Raw genomic sequence first — 6,000 nt, 5'->3', positions numbered from 1 at the left:
CGCACGCACACTCACACCCTATGAATACACGTACGCAAACCCTACCCCTATGAGCACCTCCGAAGGACTGAGCACCGGCAGATCTGAAGATTCTCGAAGTCACCACTGGCGCCTCGTCATCGACGGGAACATTGCTTACCACTTAACGTGTAACACCGGTAAATCTTAGGGAAATCCCAGAAAAAGGTGCGAGCACCAAGATTTGAATCCTGGTGGGTAGCGTCCCACTGGACCGTCTTACCATTGGACTACAAGCCAATTCGCCTTAGTCAACTCTTAGTTGAAGCTACGTTTTGTGTGGCCTTAGGCCCACTTTTTTTTTTTTTTTTTGAGGAAACGGGTTGGAATATTATAAGTATGATTTATTTTTGATTTTTCTTTCTTCGGGGGTTCCCCTGTAAGGCCAGCGGCACACTCATGAGCACGACTGCTGATGGGCTGGGCGGGCACGGTGATGGTGCAATCCTGTCTATGGGCTCGCAGCTCTAGTACGACGGCCCACGGGCCAGGTTGAACGAGATATTCTTGCAGTTTCCTGCCAGCCAACCCAGCCACGCCGCCGCCGTGGGCAAGCCTGGGCTCTCGGGACGGCGCACACTTCCGTGTATTGCGTTGAGAGCTTTTACAGTGTTCTTCACAGAATAGGAATATTGCAGGTGCGGTAGGAATATCCTTCCAAAAAAACTGCGATAGGAGTATCCTTTCAAAAAAAAAAAAATCTGCGATAGGAATGGCGATAAGAATGTATCCAGAAAAAATTAAAGATTAAGTTCTCATGCATACATTCCAGAATAACCTTCTCAGTATCTCTGCAAACAATAGCAGTAAACAACAGCACATCACTATATAAAACTATGGGACGACAGCAGTTCAGACTTGATAACATATACCACAAAATGCTTGACGCCCGTTCAGTTATCATCTCAGTATCTCTGCAAACAACAGCACATATCACTATATAAAAACTACAGAATACCACAAAATGCTTGACGCCCGTTCAGTTATCATCCACAGTGAAAACAAAGATAATTGACATCGTGTACACAGCCTTAATTCATCTGCATTTCTTTGCGTCAAAATTCACCTGTACTTCAGACTGTCAAGTCAATGTTCTATCTCCCTATATATGTTCATCTAGACCCTGAAGAGTGAGCGCATTTCGGTACGTGAAAAAACAGGTATTCTTACAAATTACAACAGATTGACGAATCCAAAATTCTACTGTGGATGGACCATCATTTGACAAATACCACAACAGATGCTATCCAACCATGTCCGTCTGCTCAGAGTGTAAGCACCAGAGACGAAAACTGTTTCCTTTATCTCGGCCTGATTTGGCTTTCTCCAGAACCATCAACCATCAGATTCTTCACTTACAACAACACTACAAAACTGCCTCACAGTAGAGCAACAACGAAAGCTGCCTTGCCATCAGCTTTCCTCCACTAAAAGTGGCTGAACACCGTGATCTACGAGACAGAGAAAGGTCAACAAGATATATCAAGAAACTGAGTATTTGGAGTCATAAAATGGGGGGAGATAGCAACACTAGTGCATTTACCTTCATTTCCATTCCTCATGTTGGTTGAGAGATTTCTCCATTTCTCAATGATCTGAGTAATTTCTGTTTTCACATGACTCGACAACAATACAGCAGCGATAAATGCACAAAGAGCAAGCATTACGAACACTGAATCCCACCCCCTTCTTGAAATGAATCCGGTAAGAAATGGACCCAATGCAGCACCAAGAGATCCTATTCCATCTATAATTGCTGTTACCGTGGCCAGTGCACGAGAATCTCCTTTGAGAGACTTGTGAGTGCTGAGATCAGCAGAGACGGCAGTTGTTATTAGAGCATAGGGTCCATTAACAAACAGGCCACTGATCATCATCAAACCAATGTTTGTCGCTTTTGAAATACTGCCATATCCATGAAATAGGAAAAGAGATGGAATCGCCAGGTACATGAAGACTGCAGCAGTTGTGGCCCTAGCATTGAGGTGATCAGATATGAAGCCAGCAAGAATCCCACCAATGATTCCACCTACATCAAACAAAACTGAAAGATATCCAGCAGATGCAGCTGACATGTGCTCGCCTCCAATAGCTGGAAAAAATAAAGTGAAGAAATATATCAAGGATTACTCGAATCATGGCAAGATGAAATAGCAAACGAAGTTCACAAATCACAAGTCATGCACAGGATAAGTAATTTCAGGAAAAAAGTGACAAGATGCAAGACATCTGAGACACCGCTAGGCAGTATGCATAATACTGTTGCATATGACCAAGAGAGAGCTGAAATCAGATAAACAGAACAGAACAACAGGATCAGAATAAACTGGTTAACTAACAGAGCATAAATTGCTACCACATTTTGCCTTTTACGTTGTAAATCTTGCACGCCTCCTACATTACGAAGGAAATACCACTGCTAAAGCATAATTCGATCAGAATTACTACTTTAACATGCTATAAACTAAGGTTGTGTCCACAATCAGAATTTGATTATAATGAAGAGCCAACTTTTTTCATTAAAAGAACATATTAACCAAACCAAATACAGGGCAGCAAGTTAATGATTATTCACGCCAATCTACTTTGATAATGTGTAACTCTGTGGCCAATTAATTCCAATCAATTGGAAACAAAAGTCATCGAGCATACCAGTCTGGCTCAAGTAGAAGGAGAGCCAGTACAGGAACGTGTACGCAACCAGCTTAGCGAAGAAGAGGCAGAGCGCGAAGATGACCACGCCGGGAATGGCGAGAGCCTTCAAAATCCCCACGGCATCCCGCTTGTCCTTCCCAACGCCACTCGCCGCGCTGCTGCAGCTGTCCTCCCCCGTCCGTGCTCTCCTCAGCGACCGGCTCGATCGGCGCAGGACCCAAGCCAACGTACTGGGGGCAGCGTTAACCATTTCGTTTTTCGGTGAAATCCCGGTAGTTGCCGGAAACGAAATTTCGGCCGAAATTTCGCCGAATTTTGCTATTTCCGAACGGAGAGGGAATTTGAATTCAAAAAACGAAATTCCGATATATACCGGCGAAATTTCGGTGATTTAGGCCGAAATTTGGTGTCCAGAGGGCGAAATTCGTTGTTTGTGAACCGGAAAATCTTGTTTTGAGAGGGAATAACAGAAAAAATTAAAAATTTTGACATGTTGCGCATATCACAGTTCAGAGTGCATATTATATATTTCACACACAATATATCCAACACAAAACCATATAAGCATGTCCACATAGCATCCACAACACTCTAAAGGTGTTAAATAACTTTTAAACCGATGTAGGTATGCATAGGAAATTGAATAGGTACCTCACCAACATCATGATAAACCAAAGTCTAGTTGAAGTCGAGGGGAGAAAACAAATTTTTGCACATGAAATGACGAGTCATTCAAATTACGGTTTCAAATGTTAATTTTAGCCTAGCAAATGATCTTAGATTTGAGTGTGTTCTAGTCCTATTTGCTTAGAAAACCACCTAGTTTTTTATCATATTTTTTTCTAATTTTTTTACAAAACTTTTTGAATTTTCCAAATTTAAAACAGAAAATACCGAAATTTCTTTTCCAAGTAACTAGCGGAAACGAAAAAATTATCGTCGCCGAAATTGTTAACCCTGACTGGGGTAAGGCGCGAGGAAGAGAAGCACAAGAGCGCCGCCGAGCGCAATGAAACCGCCCGGGACGACGAACGACCATCCCCACCCGTACCCGAGCATGGCGGCGGCGACGAGCGATCCAGTGATGTTCCCGACGGAGGTGTGAGCGTTCCATACGCCCATGATGAGGCCGCGCCTCCGGCCGCAGAACCAGTTGCCGACGATGGCGACGACGGAGGGCCACCCGGTGGACTGGAGCAGACCGGCGATCACCTGGGCGGCGACGTAGAACGTGAGGGAGTGGATTCCGAGGAAGTAGCCGGCGCCGAAGAGCGCGACGGCGGCGCCGCTGGCGTCCATGCCGAAGGCGAGGAAGCGGCGGAGGTCGAGGCGGTCGCCGAGGTGGCCCGCGACGAACATGCCGAGGGAGTAGGAGGTGAGGAAGGCGACGTCGGCGGCGCCGAGGAGCGCGGGGTCCGCGAAGGGCGGCCACGCGCGGGCGAGCTCGCGCTTGACGATGCTGGGCGGTTTGCGGGAGGCGTGGTACAGCGCGTAGGCGAGGAAGGTGAGCCCCAGGACGAGGGCGCGGTGGGTGTTGAAGGAGAGGGCGGGCAGGGCGCGGAGGCCGGGTGGCCCGTCGGCCCGCTCCGGGGAATGCATCGCCGGCGCCGGCGGCTTCGTCATCGGCGGCGCGGTTGGAGGCTGGAGGTCGCGAGGGCAGGGGAGGAGTGGTGGCGTGGCCGGTGGGGCCGGCGGTGGGGAAGGCCGGAGGAATTCCAGGCCGGAGGAATTCCAGGCCGGAAGGGAGGGGAAGAAAGAGGACGTGGCGGGGAGATGGATGGGTCCAGGCGCAGGCAGGACACGCACCCGAGTTGTTATGGGCTTGACACGACTGTCTGGTGCCTGCGAAATGAATATTTGCCATGACAGTTTTATTCGTGGGCTGTTGCACGCACATGGGCTTCGCGTTCGCCTCCTCCCATGCGCCCCGATTTGCTTCTCACCGCCGGGCGTTGCTCGGTGGCGGATTCAAAATAATTATTAGAAAAAATTTTCTTGCACCTCTAGATTATCACAGCGAGCTAGAAGCTGAGCTCGGCTCGGCTTGTTTGACAGCTCGAGCTCGTTCGTTTAGCTCACGAGCTATCTTAAAAACATACTCTAACCCCTATACATCGTGAGAGTGGAGGCCTGAGAGCAACCGGTGAACGTCCAGCCGACACGTGTTTTGGTGAGCAGCCCGACACGGTCCCTGGAAGTGGTCCACGCGGGTTCATGCGCGCGGCCGCTTCCTGTCCACAAGTTCTCTCTCTCACTCCGCTATGCTCTCTTCTCTCTCCGCTCAGCTGCGCTCCCGCACGCCGTGCCTCCTTGCCAGCCTCGCTGCCCCAACGTGCGCTTTGCCGACCGCCAAGCTCTCTCCCACGGTGCCTCCGTGCCGGCCCCAGGCCCCCAACACGCACCTCACCGGCCGCCATGCCCTCCCCGCGCTCCTCCTCGACTTGGTAAGCGTGCGCCTCTCCAGGAACGATGCGGGACGTCACCAGGTTCGGGGGGGGGGGGGGACGGCGCTTGGGTCGCCGTCCCGCAAATAGGCGGAACATGAACCATCGCCCCGCCGTCCGTCCGTCTCTGTGCCATAACCACACAACAGTGGAGCGCTCAGCAACCGGCCTTCCGGGAGCACGTTTGCCTCCGCTGCGTGCCACCGGGGTGGTGGTGGTTGCCCCGGCAGCCTGCCGCGCGGCCCAGACATGAAGCTTCTCCTCCTCGAGGTCTATCGGCGGAGGGCTGCCGTCTGCCCGTCCCCCATCCCTCTCTGTTGTGTCCGCTCAAGGAAGAAGATAAGGCTGCCCGGAGGAGTGGAGGTGTGAGATAAAGAATTGTTGGGAAATGATAAGATGATCTGTTGTTGGGCTTGGCCGGTGGAGAGTTGCTGGGCCGTGAGAACATAGTGAGATGCTATATCTAAATAATTACGTATTCCCTCAAAAAAATAATTATTTATTATATTTGTAAATAGAATGATGATTGTTCCCAAAAAATTGCTACACGTTCCCACAGTCATTCCGAAATAAAACGGAACACGTTCCAGGATTCTGAAGTGAATCATGTTCTCATGACCCCTCAAAAAAACATGTTTCCATCGTTTCGGGAATTTGGTGACTAAGGGCAGCACCAGCCCCACGCCATCGGAGTCGCTCGAGTCCCAGACCCACGAGGAGATAGACGAGCTCGACGAGGAGCACGAAGAGGAAGCCGCGGATAGCACTGGCATGGGGTCAGCAGCCGGTCCGGCCGGCGGAGCAGCATCCCGCAGACAGCCCACAACGATGCCCTAGCCCAAACGAACGGAACCTTCGGCCCATATGCAACCTCCAGCATACT

The 6,000-nt window shown here is 50.1% G+C and overlaps 1 pseudogene; it reads right to left on the bottom strand.

Annotated features, from left to right (window-relative positions):
* Positions 1 to 1,029: 1,029 nt before the first annotated feature.
* On the bottom strand, positions 1,030 to 4,366 carry LOC120656661 (annotated as a pseudogene).
* Between the last annotated feature and the right edge of the window lie 1,634 nt (positions 4,367 to 6,000).

The sequence above is a fragment of the Panicum virgatum genome, chromosome 1N (assembly GCF_016808335.1).
Source record: "Panicum virgatum strain AP13 chromosome 1N, P.virgatum_v5, whole genome shotgun sequence".
Classification (NCBI taxonomy): Eukaryota; Viridiplantae; Streptophyta; class Magnoliopsida; order Poales; family Poaceae; genus Panicum; species Panicum virgatum.
Note: the sequence above shows the minus strand (reverse complement) of the source record. Positions and strands in the feature narration are given on the sequence as shown.